At 42.6% G+C, this 21,868-nt stretch overlaps 1 protein-coding gene and 1 long non-coding RNA gene across 8 annotated transcripts in view; one reads left to right on the top strand and one right to left on the bottom strand.

The window, feature by feature from the left end:
* Positions 1 to 21,868, bottom strand: part of TTC29 (tetratricopeptide repeat domain 29) — a 267,225-nt gene that overhangs the window by 102,542 nt on the left and 142,815 nt on the right. The gene's annotated exons all lie outside the window — the stretch shown is intronic.
* Positions 128 to 21,115, top strand: LOC130359300 (uncharacterized). The gene is made up of 3 exons (XR_008890055.1): positions 128 to 462; positions 9,591 to 9,769; positions 20,194 to 21,115. It is a non-coding gene; the product is annotated as an uncharacterized LOC130359300 (long non-coding RNA).

Below are 21,868 nucleotides of genomic sequence, written 5' to 3'. Positions count from 1 at the left end.
CAATACTAAACAATGTTAGGTGCCTGCTGATAGGGGTTTGCAAGAGCCGCAATCCCTTGACTTCCCAGTAGAGTTTTGGCCTGACAATAAACAACAGTTTAATACTTTATCTAATCCCAGCCAGGAGGTGAGTTCCACAGCGAGCTTCTGCAGATGTTCACATCCAATAATCTATCCATAATTGATGAAACAGGGAGGTCAGATGTAATGGCTTCTACTTTTCCAGCAACAAATAAATGGTTATTGACAAAACAAGCCAGTGCGGAGCAGAGAGTCGAGCGGTGAGAAGCATAGGATGGTACTGAGGCTGGCTGAGAGAGGAAAATGAGGCTCTTCATCTCAAGGATTCTACATGTTGATGTGCTGTAGGATGTAAAGGGCCAAACTGTCACACAGAAGACAGAAGGAGCAAATGTGGAGAAGAAATGAACAAAGGGAGGAAACAAAAAGAAATCGACAGAGGTAAGTATGCACGAGCACACTTAGCAGACATGTACTGCCTTGGCAGGACTGTGATCACACACGCCTAGGCAGCTTTTATCAGCCTGATATTTGCAGCAGGATATTCTGTCACTTCTGTGCTACTGTAGGTAAAATCATATTTTTTTTTCAAATGAGTAATTTACAATAACGTGAATATATAACTGTATTGTATTTTTAGTCTATGCTGTGCAGCAGGAATACAGCAACGGCTAAAAATAAATTACTGTATGCTTGCTACCATAAAAGAGCTATGTGAAAAACCAAAGTACTATTAATATGACAGTTTAGTTAAACTTTAATGCAGCTTGTAGTCTGTTAGGGGGGGAAATGGTAAAATAACAATAAAAATAATCATGTAATAAAATGGGAAGATATTAGTGTAATTAAATGTCTGATTAGCTCTTTATAGGAATCCTAAATCTTTAGATTTTCTGGGCGAGTGTAATTGTTTTTAACGTGGGTTAATTTTAGGCAGGACTTCTGACTGTCATCTATTTAAAGTTGCCATTTTGTATTGGTAATAAGCAGGCGGCGCATTTTTCTTGCCATAAAATGCTAATGCTTTCCGTTTTTCCCTAATAATTAGTTAGAATCTAATGACACCTTGCATGGGAAGACACAATGTGAAGTAGAGTTTTATTGTAATCTAAGGCACATTTGTTAAACATAATGGCACGCAAACAGTGAGCGACACCGCAAGTTCTGTTTCAAATTGAATGTGAAGTGGGCATTGAGACATTAAATATTTCTCAATAATTAATGAGAATGCTGTAAAATGTGCACAAACTTTCCAAGTATTGAGCTGTAAGAAAGTAATGAAGCCCTGTGTTTCTTAATAGCATCAGTAAAAGGTAAATCAAGATGACAGAGTTCATTCACACACAGCATTTAATCCATAGCTTCCAATTAACAATGCTATTTCGAGGGGCTAACACCCAGAATAGTGAGCTAAAGGAAATGCTAACAGTACCAGCTGAAAATAATCTGAGATAGAAACAAAATAAAGGTAAACAATAAGACAATAAATAAGAAACAATTATGATTTCATATATTAAAATGCATGGAAGTTTACACAGAAAGATGTATTGGTGATGTGACTTACCATATACTATAAGTGCAAGTCAGAGCACATAGGCCTAGATTATACTGCGGGCACAAACAATAAAACCCTCTTCAAATATAGAGTAATAACATATTGCCTTTCAGTGTATAATTGCTTGCCCGGTGACAGGCCTAGACCATGCTATGCTGTAACTACACCCAATAAAATGCTTTCAAATAAAAATAATATGGTAAATGCATCATTACACAATGACAGATTGCTTTAAGGCAAACAGTGCTTTGTATGAGATCATTTTCTTCTATTTGGATTCTTTTGAGGAAACATGTAATTGGACACAATCATTCATTTTGTAAATAATACTACTACTACATTTAATAACAATAATGTTTTTGCGATGGAGACTGTGTGATTATGGGAATTCATTAGTAGTTAATCTTCAAAATGACAAGTAACTAGCAATATGGTTGTTCTGAGACAGTGGGGCACATTTATTAATCCTGTTGTACCGCTGAGTGGTACAATAAAGCGCACCAATGTCCACAGGATGGGGCATGCCATTTGAGGAACATGGTGCTGCAGCTTAACTGTAACAAACCCTACATGCACTTAGCTGATAATATTAATAAATTAGTTGCACATACTAAAACTATGTTTCTTTTCCAATTAATATGAAAAATGTCATGGTTGAGAAACTGAAAGGGCAGGCTTGATCAATATGGCATACATCATGGAAACCAATGTAACTGCATTAAAATGGCCCCATTAGGTCTTTACAATGTATGCAGTGCATATGCATGTATCTGCCCCAAATACATGTAATTTGCTTGTAAATGTATATACATTAGATATAGATTTTAAGCATGCGCTGACAACTTTTTCTTTGCTCAGTCTTACAACCAATTTTATGTAAATGTAAGCAGCTTTGTAAATGTCCTATAGTTTTGCTTCATATTCTCCTATGTGGGTACATTCACATGTACTGGATCTGCTGCAGATCTGATGATGCAGATATCAATGTAACTAAATGATTGAACATGGCTTGAAATCTGCAGCAGATCCTGAACAGGTGAATGTACCCTCAAGACCAGGGCAGGTTTTAGGCTTAGCGTGGCCCTAGGCAAAATGAAAAGAGGGGCCCCAAAAGTCGTAATAGTGCACAAACCCGATTTGCACATTTTTGGTCACTTCAAATACCATAAAAAATATCTAAAAAAGCAATTGAAAAGTCTCATCAAAACAAAAATGGTACCGATAAAAACTACAAATCACAGCGCAAAAAATGACCTCATACATCCCCATATACAGAAAAATAAAAGAGTTATAGGGATCAGAATAATACAATTTTATATTTTTGTATAGTTCCCCCACATTAGGTTGGCAGTATAGTTTCCCCCACATTAGATAGGCAGTATAGTTCCCCCACATTAGGTTGGCAGTATAGTTCCCCCCACATTAGGTTGGCAGTATAGTTCCCCCACATTAGGTTGAAAGTATAGTTCCCCACATTAGGTTGGCAGTATAGTTCCCCCCACATTAGGTTGTAGTTCCCCCATATTAGGTTGGCAGTATGTTCCCCCACATTAGATTGGCAGTATAGTTCCCCACATTAAGTTGGCAGTATGTTCCCCCACATTAGGTAGACAGTATAGTTCCCCCACATTAGGTTGGCAGTAAAGTTCCCCCACATTTGGTTGCAGTTCCCCCTAATTAGGTTGGCAGTATGTTCCCCCATATTAGGTTTGCAGTATAGTTCCCCACACATTAGGTTGGCAGTATAGTTCCCCCCCCCCCCACATTAGGTTGTAGTTCCCCCACATTAGGTTGGCAGTACAGTTCCCCCACATTAGGTTGTAGTTTCCCCACATTAGATTGTACTTCCCCACATTAGGTACACAGTATAGTTCCCCCACATTAGATTGGCAGTATAGTTCCCCCACATAAGGTTGGCAGTATAGTTCCCCCACATTAAGTTGGCAGTATGTTCCCCCATATTAGGTAGACAGTATAGCTTCCCCACATTAGGTTGGCAGTATAGATGCCCCACATTAGATTGGCAGTATGTTCCCCCACATTAGGTTGGCAATGTGTTCCCCCACATTAGGTAGGCAGTATGTTCCCCCACATTAGGTTGGCAGTATGTTCCCCCACATTAGGTAGGTAGTATGTTCCCCCACATTAGGTTGCAGTTCTCCCCCATTAGGTTGGCAGTATGTTCCCCTCCATTAGGTAGGCAGTATAGTTTCCCCACATTAGGTGCGGTATGTTCCCCCACATTAGGTAGGCAGTATAGTTTCCCCACATTAGGTAGGCAGTATGTTCCCCCACATTAGGTTGCAGCCCCCCCCCATTAGGTAGGCAATATGTTCCCCCACATTAGGTTGCAGTCCCCCCCCCATTAGGTTGGCAGTATGTTCCCCCACATTAGGTAGGCAGTATAGTTTCCCCACATTAGGTGCAGTATGTTCCCCCACATTTGGCTGGCAGTATAGTTCCCCCACATTAGGTTGCAGTCCCCCCCTCCATTAGGTAGGCAGTATGTTCCCCCACATTAGGTTGCAGTCCCCCCCCCCCATTTAGGTGTGCACTATGTTCCCCCACATTAGGCTGGCAGTATAGTCCCCCACCCATTAGGTTGGCAGTATGTTCCCCCCACATTAGGTTGCAGTTCCCCCCCCCCCCATAAGGTTGGCAGTATGTTCCCCCACATTAGGCTGCAGTCTCCCCCCCCCCATTAGGTTGGCAGTATGTTCCCCCCACATTAGGTTGCAGTCCCCTCCCCATTAGGTTATCAGTATGTTCCCCTCTCCCCTACCCCCCCTACTTTTTCTATTTTTCACATTTCCTTACCTGGCCGAGCTCCGCAGGCTCAGGTAATGTGGCGGGTCTTGTGGGCTCTGGGGATAATATGACGAGTGACGTCTACTGCCGAGTCCTCTATGCTGCGTTAGGGACGTCACTCCTCATTTCCTGCAGTCAGACACAGAACGCTTCACGACACAGTTTTTTTCACTACACCGGCGCTGCAGGAAATGAGGAGTGACGTCCCTGACGCAGCATAGAGGACCCGGCAGGACACGTCACTCGTCATATTATTCACACAGCCCACAAAACCCGCCGCAGAAGCAGAAGTGTCCGCCTCTGCCGCTGGTCACGGTTTTAGTGACCGCTGCCTGGTTGCTTATCTTTAACAAGCAGCCGGCGCTGCGGACACTTTAAAACAGTTGCCCCCCCCTACTGAGCAGCCGGCAGGGGGCCCCCTGGGGGATGGGGGCCCTAGGCAATTGCCTGGGTTGCCCCCCCCTAATGCCGGCCCTGCTCAAGACCTATGCGTCTCCATGGTTACAGACTAAAAACAAGCCCAGCAAAGTCTGAATGTACAGTAATGTGTCCTACGTATGTTGGCAATGAGAATGGGACAGCTATAAAGGCTATCGGGGGAATACATAAAAACTGTCCAAAAGCAAAACTGTCTAACCTGCCCACAAAAAACAATCACAGTGCAGCTTTCATTTTAGAAGAGCAGTTTATTTTAAAAAAAGCTAAGCTTTAACTGGCTGCTAGAGGCAAGTAAGACAGATTCTATTTATTCATCCCAGAATTTTGGACAATTTATTGAGCTATCAATGGGTGAAAAAAAAAAAAGAAACGAAAAGCAATAAACATCTTGAAAAACTAGGGGGGAAGGAACATAGGGCAGATTTATCATTGTCTTTAGAGCTGTTTATGTGTTTATATTTGTCTCACGGTTGGTGCTGCACAGTGTCTCAGGCATTTTTTTGGGACTTTATGGTTTAAACTTTTTTTTTAAACTTGTGTACAGACCAGCTGTTAAGGATAGTCTTTTGTAGTGGTAATGAATTGATCAACTGAGACTTTTTTTTTAAGTAGCAAATTTTGCGCAAATTCCTCCAAAAGGTCGCAAAAATATACCAGCCCGGACTTACCTTTTTTTTTCTCATTAACATTTTTATTTTTCAAGAAGCATAAAAAGTAACAAACAGCATGTGCATCAAGTAGGCAAAATGGACCGAAGTCCAAAATACAAAGTGTAACACGAGGAATGCACAGTGGGAACAGAGAAACAGGCCAACCAGAGGTGGCAAAAAAGTGGGTCACTGAGACGGAGGCCCTGCAAGGAAAATGCCAAACATAAAAATTGTGAGGATGCATGGAACACTAGCTTCTCAGCCCTCTTGGCCTAATAGCCCACCATACCTGCAATCTACACCCGATTAACTTGCTGCACACCTCTGCTGTGCTGCAGTGGTGTATAGAACGATACCTGGTCCAGATGGGGAATAAAAGAAAACAAGTAGTGGACGGAGGGACCGCGCCCAGGAGCAGAAGTGGCCGATCCAGCATGGCATCCTCTCCAGCCTCCAGCTGAGCCACGTCTCCAACCCCCTCGCTTTCCAGCAAGGAGATGACCGTGTGGAGATGTCTGGCACAGACTATGTAGCCCTGGCAGCGGCGGCGGCTGATCGCATAGTCCCGAGGGTACAGGAGTCCATAGTGGCCACCATGCAGGCCACGCTACAGGAGCTGCAACACACAAAGACCCAAAATGGCGCCTGCCTCACGGCCGTGTTGGACCGTGTTCGCTCCACTGAGGATAATGATGAGTAAGCGGGTGCTCGCATACATATCTACCCTGGAGGGGGAATGAAAACGTTTATGGGGCAAGGTGGAGAACCTAAAAAACAGGTCCCGCCGTAGTAACCTCAGAATCGTGGGAGTGCCGGAGTCAGTCCCTGCCACATACCTCCTTCACCTGTGTGAATACGTGCTTCCCAAGCTGCTGGGACTGCCACGACCCTGCAAGGTAGAACGGGCACACCAGCTTGGATCTGATCTCAGAGGAGGACCGGAACATGCCGTCTTCCCAGGCCTCCAAACCTGCAATAGATCACTAAATACCTGGACTTTCAGGATAAATCAGCTATCTTGTGGGCGTTCCAACGCCGGAGGGAAGATCAGATGGTGGATGGTGCCAAACTTCTCATTTTCGGGGATTTTTCTGAAGAGGTAACCAGCAGACATAAATTGCTTTCTCCCTTGTGTACTTCCTTGCACCGCAGAGGCGTTCATTTTGCCCTCATCTACCCGCCAATCGGGTGTTCTTCCCAGATGGCTCCATAGGCACCTTCCGATCTCCTGAAGATGCTCCTCCGCTCCTCTCCATGCAGAGATGCCACCTCACCAACCCGGAATCAGAACCACCATCCTGAGAGGATGGTGGGGGGCTCGCCCTATTTGGGAAAGGGATTGCGTTAAGGGTTAGGTTTAAGGGGAGGGTGTGGTGGATTTGTTTCTTTTTTCAGTTCTCTGTTACTGATTGTCTGGCTCCCTTTTATTTTGTCCCTCCACAAATCCTTTTTCTATGACGTTTTGTCGGTTTCTACTAATACCGTTGGGTGTTTTTTTTTAGTGTCCTTATCAAAACAACTTCAGATTAGATGGAATATCTAATGTTTATGGCCCTAATTCTGGGCAGGATTGCTTTTTGGGGGATATAACTGGTAGAATGTCCCTGGTTGTTCCCCCCCACAAGGTGGTTGCTGGTGACTTTAATATGGTTATGCACCATGGCGAAGACAGGCGTAGTAACAGACCTTCCCAACCTGTACCTCGACTTCCTGACACCTTATTAAGTCCTTGGGCGACCCGACTTGGACTGACTGACACCTGAAGGGCTCTTCACCCCGAGGAATGAGACTTTAGTCACTACTCCGATTCACATGACTCCTGGTCGAAACTGGACTATTGTTTTGTGAATGACTCTTTACTTCATAGGGTTGACCATGTCTCTATAGAAGATCTAGTAATTTCTGACCATGCCCCCCTGCTCCTTCACCTGACTGACTTTATTCCCAGAGGTAGAGATTTTCTTTGGAGATTCCCCTCCAGCTTGCCAGAGACGAACAGTTCCAGGCATTATTGAAGGGCTGGTGGTGGGAATTCTCCACTGATAATGCTGCCCATGTATCCGACCCTCATTTTTTTGGGGATACTGCAAAGGCCGTCTTGAGAGGTAGCATTCTTGCCTACACCTCTTCCCTAAAGAAGCTCTCCTCCCTACTTAAATTACTAGGTACTTCCTTTCAGCAAGCTTATACATCTTTTGTTGCCATGCCGACTGAGGTCACTAAGAGGAATTTGATTGCAGCCAAGTCATCCTATGACAATTGGCTTGAGGCGCGACAATTTAAAATGGTCTAATTTTGATGCCACCCTCTTACGGTTCAGCAATAAACAGAGGCGGCTATTGACGAGATTCACCAAGGGAGTTTCCCCTCCTTATAGTTAGTACGGTCAAAAAAAGACATATGTCCATCCTTCTAACATTACGACTCTGAAAGATGCCACTAACACGGTGCATGGGGATCCCAAGCGAATTACTGACATACTCTCACATTATTTCAAAAATCTCTATTCCTGCTCTGAAGGACAGAGGGCGACGTCTAAGCCCTGGCTCACACCAGGATCTCTACCCTCTCTTTCAGCAGAGGAAAGGGACTTCTTGGCCAACCGATCTAAAAGGAGAAGTTTTACTAAATCCTTTCTCTGGAAATAGCCCCTACTCTGCTCTCTTTGTTCAACTCCTACCTTTCTGGTGCCCCCATCCCGGCCTCTTCCAATACTGCATACATAAAAGCCCTACCTAAGCCTGGGAAAGACCCTCTTTAGCCAGGAGGCTATAGACCCATCTCTTTGATAAATGCTGATCTCAAGCTGATGTCGAAAATAATGGCTGATAGATTGGCAACGATTTTGCCACGTTTGGATAAAAAAGTTGAAAATTTTGCACAGCAAACAAACTAGAGAAATTCCAGGAAATGTGTGCCTGCACAAAATGTATAAAATGCCCTGCGACCATTACATAAATTTGGTGCAACTACACATTAGCAGCACACAAAATAAAGGTGGAGGAAAATGCTTCACTTACACCTACAATGATGAATTCCACCCCATCAACATATTAATTCTTTCTCCAGAGGCCAGAGGTTTTTTTTTACTTTTATTTCCGCAGCGGATTTCTAAGCGGAATTTTAAGGGGGTACTCCACCCCTAGACATCTTATCCCCTATGTAAAGGATAGGGGATAAGATGTCAGATCACGGGGGTCCCGCCGCTGGGGAACCCCGGGATCTCGGCTGCAGCACCCCGCTGTCAGTACTGCACAGAGCAAGCTCGCTCTGTGCGTAATGACGGGCAATACAGGGGCCGGAGCATCGTGACATCACGGCTCCGACCCCCTTATGATGTCACGACCCACCCCCTCAATACAAGTCTATGGGAGGGGGCATGGCGGCCGTCTTGCCCCCTCCCATAGACTTGCATTAGGGGATGGGCCGTGACGTCACGAGGGGTGGAGCTGTGACGTCATGATTCTCCAGCCCCTGCATCGCCCGTCATTACGCACAGAGCGAGCTTGCTCTGTGCAGTACTGACACAGCGGTGCTGCAGCCAAGATCCCGGGGGTCACTAGCAGCGGGACCACCACGATCGGACATCTTATCCCCTATCCTTTGGATAGGGGATAAGATGTATAGGGGCGGAGTACCCATTTAAGGGTAGGGACACACAACACGGATCCACGGCGTAGTTTATGCTGCGGATCTGCCGGTGACTCGATCTTTAGAGTGCCTCCAGCTGTTCCCCCCTGCTCGCAGCAGCAATCCGCTGCTCCAAGCAGTCACACGGGTCTCCGAGTCGCCGCGCTCACAGTCTACTCACAGACATCGTGGTGTGGCCACGATGTCTGAGTACACTGCGCATGCATGCGGTGACTCGCACAGCGACTCACTCTGTGTTACTGCTCGGAGTGATGGATTGCCGGTACGAGCAGGGGGAACAGCTGGAGGCACACCAAGGGTTGGGTCACTGGCAGATCAGCAGCGTATTTTTCGGGTCCACAGCGTATACGTATTGTGTGACCCTACCCTTAAGCTGGATTCTACTTGGAAATTCTGCTGTGTGAATGGGCCCTAAGGGCTCGTCCACACTGTTGAATTTACTTACTGAATTTCCTTTACTTTTTCAGGCAAAAACTGTACCACACAAGTAATTTGAAGCAGATTGGAGCCAAATTTCCTGTGGAAATTCTGCCTGGAATACTTGTGGAATCAATGCCCCATTGATGTCAATAGAAGGTTCTGACCAGGATAATTCTTCAAGAAAAGTGGTTGCTACTGGGAACTCTTTTACTTTTCTTCTGCACAGGTTTAATTAATCTCCCCCATTTTGTTATATAACCTCTTCCTTGCCATCTCTGTTGTCTATCTGGGTCTCTGTCAGCACTGTCTTCTCATTCTTACACTGTCTGGTCTGGTATGCAAATGGTTGAAAATGGGCAGTACTTTTTTTTTGGGCCACAACCAGATTTCTGTGTTAAATTTCTACAGGAGAATATCCACTATCCACTGCAATTCTGCACCATTTCAGCAGAACTTTCATTTTATAAAAAATCCACACATTTCTGAAAAAGAGCAGTGGATTTAATTCAAAGTGGACAAGATGAATTTCAGCAGTGTTTCAGCGGTGTGGACAGGCCCTAACAGAGACTCCAATGACTGGTAGCTTTCTGTTAATACTGTATATAGACAGAAAACTGTCAATTACACACATATTGATGACTATAGAGTGCGTGCTCGCTCTGTATTCTGAGGTTATAAACTTTCATTTTTACAAAAAGTACAGCATCGGAAGAAAAAAGAAATTGAGTGTCTGAGCGGGTGTTTGATGCCTTCAAATAGAGAAGCACAAATCTGGTGACAGATTACAATTAAGACGCGGAACAGATGTATTAGAGAAGTGCTTTCCAAACAGTGTGCCTCCAGCTGTTGCCAAACTACAACTTCCAGCATGCTGGGAGTTGTAGTATTGCAACAGCTGGAGAAACACTGTTTGCAAAACACTGTATAAGCATATAAATAGACTAGATAACCAGGACCAGCCTTTTCTAAATGCACCAACTTCAGTATTTTTCAAGGAGGTTCAACAGAGAGACTAACATGACCTTATTACACTCTACCTAGACCTATGGGAGACTAGCATGACCTTATTACACTCTTCCTAGACCTATGAGAGACTAGAATGACCTTATTACACTCTTCCTAGACCTATGAAAGACTAGCATGACCTTATTACAGATTTGTGAAGTACTTCTATTAAAAAATCTTAATCCTTCCAGTACTTATCAGCTTCTGTATACTACAGAGAAAGTTCTTTTCTTTTTTTATTTTCTGTCTGTCCACAGTGCTCTCTGCTGATAACTCTGTCCATGTCAGGAACTGTCAGGATAGGTTTGCTATAGGGATTTGCTCCTACTCTGGACAATTCCTTTGGACAGAGGTGTCAGCAAAAAGCACTGCGGACAGACAGTAAATAAATTGAAAAAGAATATAACTTTCTCTGTACTGGAAGGATTAAGATTTTTTTTTTATAGAAGTAATTTACAAATCTGTTTAACTTTCTGGCACCAGTTGATTTAAAATAAATTTTTTCCACTGGAGTATCCCTTTAAATATGCATAACCTTCTTTAGCAGTGTTATTGCTGCTATGTGCAGTGACATCCCGTGCTTGCTGCTGAGAAAGGTTATGTCAATTTATTAGGACGCATTCTGACTGAATGTGCTGGGCGGGACTAGTGATGCCCACAGAGGATAGGGATTGCACCCAGTGCACCAAACATACTCAGTACATATCTCATATACGGTGCAACAGAGGCAAAAAAGAAAAACAATTATGATCATGCGTGCCAACCCTCCTAACCCTGCTATTGGTTGGTCAGAAGCGACTGACCAATAGCCGATCGGGGGCAGGGGGGGGTTAAAGTTCAGCTACCTCGTCCTGCCCACCCACGGTAGTCAGGGAAGAAGGGGGAAACTGTGGTGTGACCGGCGGTGAAGGTCCCTTACCGTCGGCAATTGGTGGCGATCCTCTCCCTTGTGCGGCATTCGGTGAACCTGCTGACTACGGAAGCCGGTGAGTTGCTGCCTAGCAACATTTGAAGGGCTACAGTTTGGAGACCACTGTACAGTGGTCTCTAAACTGTAGCCCTCCAGATGTTGCAAAACTACAACTCCCAGCATGCCCAGACAGCTGTTTCGGCATGCTGTGATTTGTAGTTTTGCAACAGCTGGAGGGCTACAGTTTGGAGATCACTGTGCAGTGGTCTCTAAACTGTGGCCCTCTAGATCTTGCAAAACTACAACTCCCAGCATGCCCACACAACAGTTGGCGTAGAATTGCTGGCGTAGAATACCCCTATGTCCACCCCTATTCAATCCCTAATTTAGACCTCAAATGCGCATCGCGCTCTCTCATTTCGGAGCCCTGTCGTATTTCAAGGAAACAGCTTAGGGCCACATTTGGGGTATTACCGTACCCGGTAGCAATTGCGTTCCAAGTTTTTTCTCCATTTACCCCTTATAAAAAGGAAAAGTTGGGGTCTATACGAGCCTGTTAGTGTAAAAAAAAAAAAAAAAAAAAGTTAACACTAACATGCTGGTGTTGCCTCATACTTTTTATTTTCACAAGAGGTAAAAGGAAAAAAATACCCCCAAAATTTGTAACGCAATTTCTCCTGAGTATGAAAATACCCCATATGTGGGTGTAAAATGCTCTGTAGAAGCACAACAAGGCTCAGCAGTGAGAGCGCACTATGTACATTTGAGGCCTAAATTTGTGATTTGCATAGGGGTGGCTGATTTTAGTGATTCTGACACAAAAAAATTCTGATGCAAAAAAACTAAATACCCACGTGTGACCCCATTTTGGAAACTAAACCCCTCGAGGAACGTAACAAGGGGTATAGTGAGCCTTAACACCCCACAGGTGTTTGACAAATTATCGGTAAAGTTGGATGGGAAAAATGTTTTTAACTAAAATGCTGGTGTTACCCTAAATTTATCATTTTCACAAGGGAACATAGGAAAAATGTTCTGGGTAAGAACATATCCCATATGTGGATGTAAAGTGCTCTGCGGGCGAACCACAATGCTCAGAAGAGAAGGAGCGCCATTGGGCTTTTGGAGAGAAAATGTTTCCAGAATTGAAGGCCAGGTGTGTTTACAAAGCCCCCATAGTGCCAGGACAATGGACCCCCCCACATGTGACCCCATTTTGGAAACTACACCCCTCACGTAATATAATAAGCGGTATAGTGAGCATTTACGTCCCACAGGTGTCTGACAGATTTTTGGAACAGTGGTCCATGAAAATGAAAAATGTAATTTTTCATTTGCACAGCCCACTGTTCCAAAGATCTGTCAAACGCCAGTGGGGTGTAAATGCTCACTACACCCCTTATTAAATTCTGTGAGGTGTGTAGTTTCCACAATGGGGTCACATATGGGGGGGGGCACAGTTCTGGCACCACGGGGGACTTTGTAAACGCACAAGGCCCCCGACTTCTATTCCAACCAAATTCTCTGTCCAAAAGCTCAAAGGCGCTCCTTCTCTACTGAGCATTGTAGTGCGCCAGCAGAGCGCTTGATGTCCACACATGGGGTATTTCCATACTCAGAGGAAATGGGGTTACAAATATAGTTGTCAAACACCTGTGTGGTGTTAAGGCTCACTGTACCCCTTGTTCCGTTCCTTGAGGGGTGTAGTTTCCAAAACAGTATGCCATGTGCATCTTTTTTGCTGTTCTGGCACCATAGGGGCTTCCTAAATGTGATATGCCCCCCCCCCCCCCCCCAAAAAAAAAAACAAAAAAAACATTTCAGCAAAACTTGCTTTCCAAAAGCAAAATGTGACTCCTTCTCTTCTGAGCATTGTAGTGTGCTCTCAGTGCATTTGACTTCCACACATGGGGTATTTCCATAATCAGAAGAGATGGGGTTACAAATTTTGGGGACATTTTCTCCTATTACCCTTTGTAAAAATGTAAAATTTGGGCAAAAGCCAGCATTTTAGTGAAAATAAAAATTCATTTACACATCCAAATTTAACGAAAAGTTGTTAAACACCTGTGGGGTGTTAAGGCTCACTGGACCCCTTGTTACGTTCCATGAGGGGTGTAGTTTCCAAAATAGTATGCCATTTTTTTTTTTTTTTTGCTGTTCTTTCACCATTGGGGCCTCCTAAATGTGATATGCTCCCCAAAAACCATTTCAGAAAAACTCACTCTCCAAAATCCCATTGTTGCTCCTTCCCTTCTGACCCCTCTAGTGCACCGACAGAGTACTTGACATACATATATGAGATATTTCCTTACTCAAGAGAAATTGGGTTACAAATTTTAGGGTGATTTCTCTCCTTTTACCCCTTGTAAAAATTCAAAAACTGGGTCTACAAGAACATGCGAGTGTAATACATGAAGATTTAGAATTTTCTCCTTCAATTTGCTGCTAATCCTGTAAAACACCTAAAGGGTAAACACACTTTATAAATGTCATTTTCAATACTTTGAGGGGTGCAGTTTTTATAATGGGGTCATTTATGGGGTATGTATAATATGAAGGCCCCTCAAATCCACTTCAAATTTGAACTGGTCCCTGAAAAATTCTAATTTTGAAAATTTTGTGAAAAATTGGAAAATTGCTGCTGAACTTTGAAGCCCTCTGATGTATTCCAAAAGTAAAAACATATAAACTTTATGATGCCAACATAAAATAGACATATAGGGGGAGATTTATCAAAGGATTTAGACTGTTTTTTCCTGTCTTAATTTGTCGCACAGAAAGTCGCAGTCTAAATATGATGCTCTAGAAGATTCTAGAACATGATGCATTCTAGTCTATTTTAGACGGAAATGCATTGGAAAATGCATTGGTGCTGAATTTATCAAAAGCGACTTTTCAGCGACAAGTCGCATCGGCTGAAAGTACGACGAAATGTCAGACCATGCTGGAGCAAGTTTAAATACAGTCTAAAGCATAGATCACAAAGTCTGTGCACAGAATTTATCAAGAGCCGTGCGCCTTTGGATAAATTAGGCGTACAATAATAATAATAATAATTTATTTATATAGCGCCTACAGATTCCGCAGCGCTAACCCTCTGTGGTTTGGTCTATATTGATACGGGACAGAGAGGTTTGATAAATATCCCCCATTGTATATGTGAATCAATATATAATTTATTTGGGATATCCATTTTCCTTAAAAGCAGAAAGTTTCAAAGTAAAAAAAATGCTACATTTTCTAAAATTTACCACTACCATAAAGTATAATATGTCACGAAAAAACAATCTCGGAATCAGAATGAAAAGTAAAAGCATCCCAGTTATTAATGCTTAAAGTGACAGTGGTCAGATTTGCAAAAAAGAGGGCCGAGTCTTTAAGGTGAAAATGAGCTGCGTCCATAAGGGGTTAAATGAAAAGTCTGGAACAACCACAGCTTTTCCAATAAGATGGTCACCCCTAACAAACTAAGTAATCAGGGGCAGAAGGGCCTTGATAAGACAGGTGATAACACAGTTGTGGATTTGCAACAACTCTGTAAATGTCCTTAAAGGTGGACTCCGCCCCTAGACATCTTATCCCTACCCAAAGGATAGGGGATAAGATGTTTGATCACTGGGGACCCCCGCGATCTCCCTGCTGCACCCGGCGTTCGGCTAGAGTGTCGCGTGCAGCTCCGGAGGCTCTTGACGTCACGGTCATGCCCATCTCTTGACGTCACGGCCGCGCCCCCACAATGCACGTCTATAGGAGGGGGCATGGCGGCTGTCATGCCCCCTCCCTTGAGGGGGTGTTGCTGTGATGTCACAAGCGGGGCGTGACCATGACATTTCGAGCCTCTGCCTGGCATCACCAGTCATCCAGCATGGAGCGAAGTTTGCTCCATGCACCGGATGGCTGGGGACTCCCGCGATCAGACATCTTATCCCCTATCCTTTGGATAGGGGATAAGATGTCTAAGTGGCTCAGTCAGAGCCCTGACTTGAGCCTAATGGAACACCTCTGGGGCGATCTAAAATAATGAGTCTCAACCAACATGTCTATTTAATACATAAAGTTTTTTAATTTGTTTAGGTAATACAATGTTTTCTGTGCTAACTTAGCTCAGTTTATTTATTTTATATTCTAACATTTTATAAACAATTTTAATATATAGCCTACTGTAACATTGTAGTAGCACAGGCTTATATTTATTTTTTACACTGGAATGTCGTGCCCCAGTCCTTGGTCCACTATAGAGCCTCTGGGGGAAATTTACTATTGCACGTTCCGCATTTTTGTATTTTTGTGTGCTAAAGTTTGGTAAACAGCAGATACATCTAATTTACTATTATTCTACACTATTCAGGTGACACCTATCAGACAAGTAAAAGTTTTAAGCTTTTGGCCCAGAAAAAGGGGCCATGGCTAGCGGTATGTTCTGTAATAGGGCACTGGGGTGGATTAAAGAGGTACTCCGGTGGAAAACATTTTTTTTTAAATCAACTGATGCCAGAAAGTTAAACAGATTTGTAAATTACTTCTATTAAAAAAATTGTAATCTTTCCAGTACTTTTCAGCTGCTGTATACTACAGAGGAAATTCTTTATTTGTTTTAATTTCTTTTCTGTCACGACCACTGTGCTCTATGCTGACACCTCTGTCCATGTCAGAAACTGTCCAGAGCAGGAGAAAATCCCCATAGCAAATATATGCTGCTCTGAACAGTTCCTAAAATGGAAAGAGGTGTCAGCAGAGAGCACTGTGGTTGTGACAGAAAAGAAACCCAAAAAGAAAAGAATTTCCTCTGTATTTTCAAATCTGTTTAACTTTCTGGCACCAGTTGATTTAAAAAAAAAAATAATAATGCTTGGTGGTTATTTTGGTGATAACTCATCTAGAAATGGCTAATATGAAACTAAACAAAAAACAAAAAAACTTAAGAGAAGTAGACTATATAAGTACTTGTATAACAATGGGGATTTTTTTTTATTTTTATTTTGGATGTCACTGGAATTAACACTACTACAGATTAATCATATCTGACCTGAACACAAAGGAAATAATTGATATATATATATATATATATATATATATATATATATATATATATGGGTGCTGCTATCATAAATACATAGAGACAATTATATAATGCTTCACAATTGTTTACACTGGAAAATTATCATTGTGATTTGATTGTTTCCAGATGATTGCAATGATAATTGGTCATTGTAACTAAAGATCAAAGATAAAACTATTGATTTATCTTCATAGATCTAGATCCCTCTTATCGCTAAATAACTATGATTAGACAAAAAGATCTGAACTAGTGAGTAGTGAGGATTTATCTTTTGGCCATCCAAGAGATCCTCTGCATAAACTTCTATGCAGAGAAATGTATGGATCTCTTGGCGGTCCAGGGAGCAGATTGAAAATGCTGGCCGCTTCACCGCCCAAAAACTCACGTTCGTAGAAGGTCTCAGGAGTGAGACCCGCTTCAATCAAAAACTTTTAACATGTCTGATTGACATGTCAAAAATTTGTTTTTAATAGGTGTAACATTTTAAAACTACAGCAAAGAAAAGTAGGAAAAATTGCCCATGATAACCAATCAGAATATTATCATCACAACATATTAATAACAATATTAGGTTATTAATATTAAGTTTTTATGTCTGTTTAGGGTAAAATGTGTTGACATATATCTGAACTTTCTTGAGTTATGTCTTTTTGTGTTCTTCCAGATAATTACTGTACGTTTTAAAGCACCTATTGTTAAGTATATAAAAATGTGCATTTTCACTTGAAAAATCATGAGAACATTTATGCAGACAGAGTAGATTTAGTTAACATAAAAAAAAAAGTATTTGGCAATATATATATATATATATATATACACACAGTCATGGCCGTAAATGTTGACACTCCTGACATTTTTCAAGAAAATGAAATATTTCTCCCAGGAAAGGATTGCAGTAACACATGCTTTGCTATACACATGTTTATTCCCCTTGTGTGTATTGGAACTGAACCAAAAAAGGAGGAAAAAAAAGCAAATTGGACATAATGTCACATCAAACTCCAAAAATTGCAGGACAAAATTATTGGCACCCTTTCAAAACTCATCTGGGGCAAGTAACAGGTGTGGAGAATATAAAAATCACACCTGAAAACAGATACAAAGGAGAGAAGCTAACTTAGTCTTTGCATTGTGTATCTGTGTGTGCCACACTAAGCATGGACAACAAAAAGAGAATAGACCTGTCTGAGGACTTGAGAACCAAAATTGTGGAAAAATATCAACAATCTCAAGGTTACAAGTCCATCTCCAGAGATCTAGATTTTACTTTGTCCACAGTGCGCAACATTATCAAGAAGTTTGCAACCCATGGCACTGTAGCTAATCTCCCTGGGCGTGGACGGAAGAGAAAAATTGATGAAAGGTGTCAACGCAGGATAGTCCAGATAGTGGATAAGCAGCCCCAAACAAGTTCCAAATATATTCAAGCTGTCCTGCAGGCTCAGGGAGCATCAGTGTCAGCGCGAACTATCCGTCGACATTTAAATGAAATGAAACGCTATGGCAGGAGACCCAGGAGGACCCCACTGCTGACACAGAGACACAAAAAAGAAAGACTACATTTTTCCAAAATGAACTTGAGTAAGCCAAAATCCTTCCGGTAAAGCACATCATTCTACTGTTTACCGAAAACAGAATGAGGCCTACAAAGAAAAGAACACAGTACCTACAGTGAAATATGGTGGAGGTTCAATTATGTTTTGGGGTTGTTTTGCTGCCTCTGGCACTGGGTGCCTTGAATGTGTGCAAGGCATCATGAAATCTGAGGATTATCAATGGATTTTGGGTTGCACTGTAAAGTCCAGTGTCAGAAAGCTGGGTTTGCATCCGAGATCTTGGGTCTTACAGCAGGACAATGACCCAAACATATGTCAAAAAGCCCCCAGAAATGGATGGCAACAAAGCGCTGGAGAGTTCTGAAATGGCCAGCAATGAGTCCAGATCTAAATCCCATTGAACACCTGTGGAGAGATCTTAAAATTGCTGTTGGGAAAAGGCGCCCTTCCAATAAGAGAGACCTGGAGCAGTTTGCAAAGGAAGAGTGGTCCAACATTCTGGCTGAGCTCGTAAGAAGTTTATTGATAGTTATAGGAAGCGACTGATTTCAGTTATTTTCTCCAAAGAGTGTGCAACCAAATATTGACCTCTTTAGGACACAGGACGTTCTGGAACGTCTCCGCTACCTGGGCTTTTATGCCCAAGGACGTTAGAGAACGTCCTGTTGTATTTCCGGTCTCTGCCACGCGCCGGGCAGAGATCGGAACGGCATGTCTGCTGAAATCTTTCAGTAGGCATGCCGTGCAAATGCCGAGGGGGGGTCCCGGGACCCCCGCATGTCGGCGATCGCAGAAAATCGCATGTCAATTCAGACATGCGATTTTCTCGTATTCGGGGCTGATCGGGTCTCTGGTGACCCGATCACCCGGAAAATAGGGATGCTCGGACCTGTGAGTGACAGGCCCCAGCATCCTGCAGGGTAGGAGTGAGGTTGCAATGCTGCGATCTCCTCCCATCCCCTGCCATTGGTCAGAACTGATTCTGACCAATGGCAGAGCAGGACGGTGGGTTGCCATGGAAACCCCCCGTTCTGCCCACCCCTGGATGTCAGGCAGAACGGGGGGAGAACATGGAGGCCGGTACCTGGAGGAGAAGACTCGTGGGGCCTGGCAATCATCGCAGATATTCACCGGAGATCCCAGCTCAGGTAGGGAATCGACGGTGGGGGGGGAGAAATGAAACTGAAAGTAACAGTTACTGTTACAGTGGTGCTCAAACTGTAGCCCTCCAGATGTTGCCAAACTAAAACTCTCAGCATGCCTAGACTGCCCAGGCATGCTGGGAGTTGTAGTTCTGTAACATCTGTCCCTTCAGATTTTGCAATTTTCATGACATTTTTGAAAATTGCTGCTCTACTTTGAAGCACTCTAATTTTTTCAAAAAAGTAAAATATGTCTATTTTATGATGCCAACATAAAGTGGACATATTTTATTTGTGAATAAAAATATAATTTATTTGGAATATCCATTTTCCTTACAAGCAGAGAGCTTCAAAGTTAGAAAAATGCTAAATTTTCAAAATGTTCATGAAATTTTGGATTTTTTCACAAAAAAAGGATGCAAGTAACGCCGAAAATTTACCACCAAAATAAAGTAGAATATGTCACAAAAAAACAATCTCAGAATAAGAATATTCGGTAAAAGCATCTTAGAGTTATTAATGCTTAAAGTGACAGTGGTCAGATGTGCAAAAAACGCTCTGGTCCTAAGGTGTAAAATGGCCTGGTCCTTAAGGGGTTAAGTTAAGGGTGCCAATAATTTTGTTCATCCCATTTTTGGAGTTTGGTGTGACATTATGTCCAATTTGCTTTTTTTTCCTATCTTTTTTGGTTTAGTTCCATTACACACAAAGGGAATACACATGTGTATAGCAAAACATGTGTTACTGCAATACTTTTCTGTAAGAAATATTTCATTTTCTTAAAAAAATGTCAGGGGTGCCAACATTTACGGCCATGACTGTATGTATATATATATATATATATATATATATATATATATATATATATATATACAAAATCAGCGGAGGCAGGAAAATGTAAACAATTAGACACAGAATGTTCAGTGACCTCGCTGCGCTGCACCTTTTAACATATGCTTTCTTATTATGAATAAGGTGTTTGAGTAAATCCCAATAAAAAAGTTGATATGCATAAAGACGCGTCGGAGGGAGGGCAGAAGGCAATGGAAAACTGCAGAAATGAACAACCACAGGAGGAAATGAAATCTTTCACAACAGCTGCTCCCCTTGGATTCCCCTAGAAGGAAACTGCCTGAGGTCGGCTTTAGCACAAAAGGATAAAGAAGATGAAAACTGTAATGTGAGGCTGGAAAACTACTGCTGAGACCCCTGAGTTTACATCCCATAAGTCTCTGGCTGTGTGGCAGGACCTTTTAGCATGTCACAAAGGCTGGTGATAAACAGCACATTACCATGAAACAAACGGTGCCTGAGCAGTATTGTAAGAGTAATGATAACTAGCACTCCCGTGGGAGACGGAGCAACGTTTTCATCTCTCTATGCATCTATCGCTAAATGGAAATGAAAAGTGCATACTTCTGATCAGGACCACAGTAATTATATTTGAAACAGTTCTAGCAGCTAAGAAATATATACTATTACAATAAAATAACATCACTGCATGAATCATACATAGGGTTTTGCAAATCTAGTGCTATTTAAAAGTTGGGTTTTAGGAAATGTTTAGGAAAATGAGGCATTTTAATGTTAATATAACTATTGCATTTAGAAATAGACTTTGGTAGTTGTGATAGTTTTTTTTTTTTTTTTTCTTACTATTTGGTATGACAAGTTGCACATGGTTGGTGATCTTTCACATATGCACGTGATATTGATGGATTCAGAAATATAATTTTTCATGAGAGGGGTTAACCATAACTACATTTTCAGTGAAGAATAGTTTAATATATGAATTCATTAACTGCAATTTATATAAGGATGGGTTTATATGTTCAGGTTTTTATACAAAGCCAGGAAAAATCATAGATGGACATGTAAAAAGGAAAGACTAATGGGGAGATTTACTTACTGTGGCACGCTTTGGTATGCTAAATGTCAGTAAAGTTTCACCCATATACAGTTTGCTTGATTTATTAAAAGTAAATCCAGCAGTACCATGGCTGCCCCTGTGCCCAGTGCAGAGGTAGACTGAAAGCTCTCTCATAGACTGTAAGCTCTGGCGAGCAGGGCCCTCACTCCTCTTGTTTGAATAATCAGTGAAATGTTATTATTAATTATAAATATAAGCCAGCTAGGAGCTGGCATATATTTTTTGAAACTTTAGATTCCACAAGCTGGCCTGAAAGTCTCACGTAAGTCTCCCCTAATTTATCCCTTGTTTACAACCCCTTGGCACAGGCAGAGTACATATGAGCAAAAATAAGCAACATTTGGGCATTTGAGTCATTGGCATGGCTTAATGAATTTCCCTCTAAGACATGGGTGTCAAACATGCGGCCTGCAATGAATATTTTTGCGGCCCGAGCAGAGCCGGTGCTTGCCCTACAGGGGCGGATCCCCCCATCACTATTAAGGACATCTTTTGGGACACAGGGATACCCCCGTCAACTCTCAGCAGCCCCGCGTTAAGTTAAAAAACACAGGGGCCGGCGGGAGATAGCGCACGTCGAGACGTCTCTGACGTCCCGTGCGTAAACCTATAGCGACGGAGGCGCTGAGGAGCGGAACATGGAGGGGGAAGACGCGCGCTGGCCAGCATGGTAAGTGACCAGTGGCACGTCAGCTTTGATGCTCAGACCACCGCTCCTCC

Source organism: Hyla sarda, chromosome 1 (genome assembly GCF_029499605.1).
Source record: "Hyla sarda isolate aHylSar1 chromosome 1, aHylSar1.hap1, whole genome shotgun sequence".
In the NCBI taxonomy this organism is placed as follows: Eukaryota; Metazoa; Chordata; class Amphibia; order Anura; family Hylidae; genus Hyla; species Hyla sarda.
This window is presented reverse-complemented; position numbering and strand designations above follow the sequence as displayed.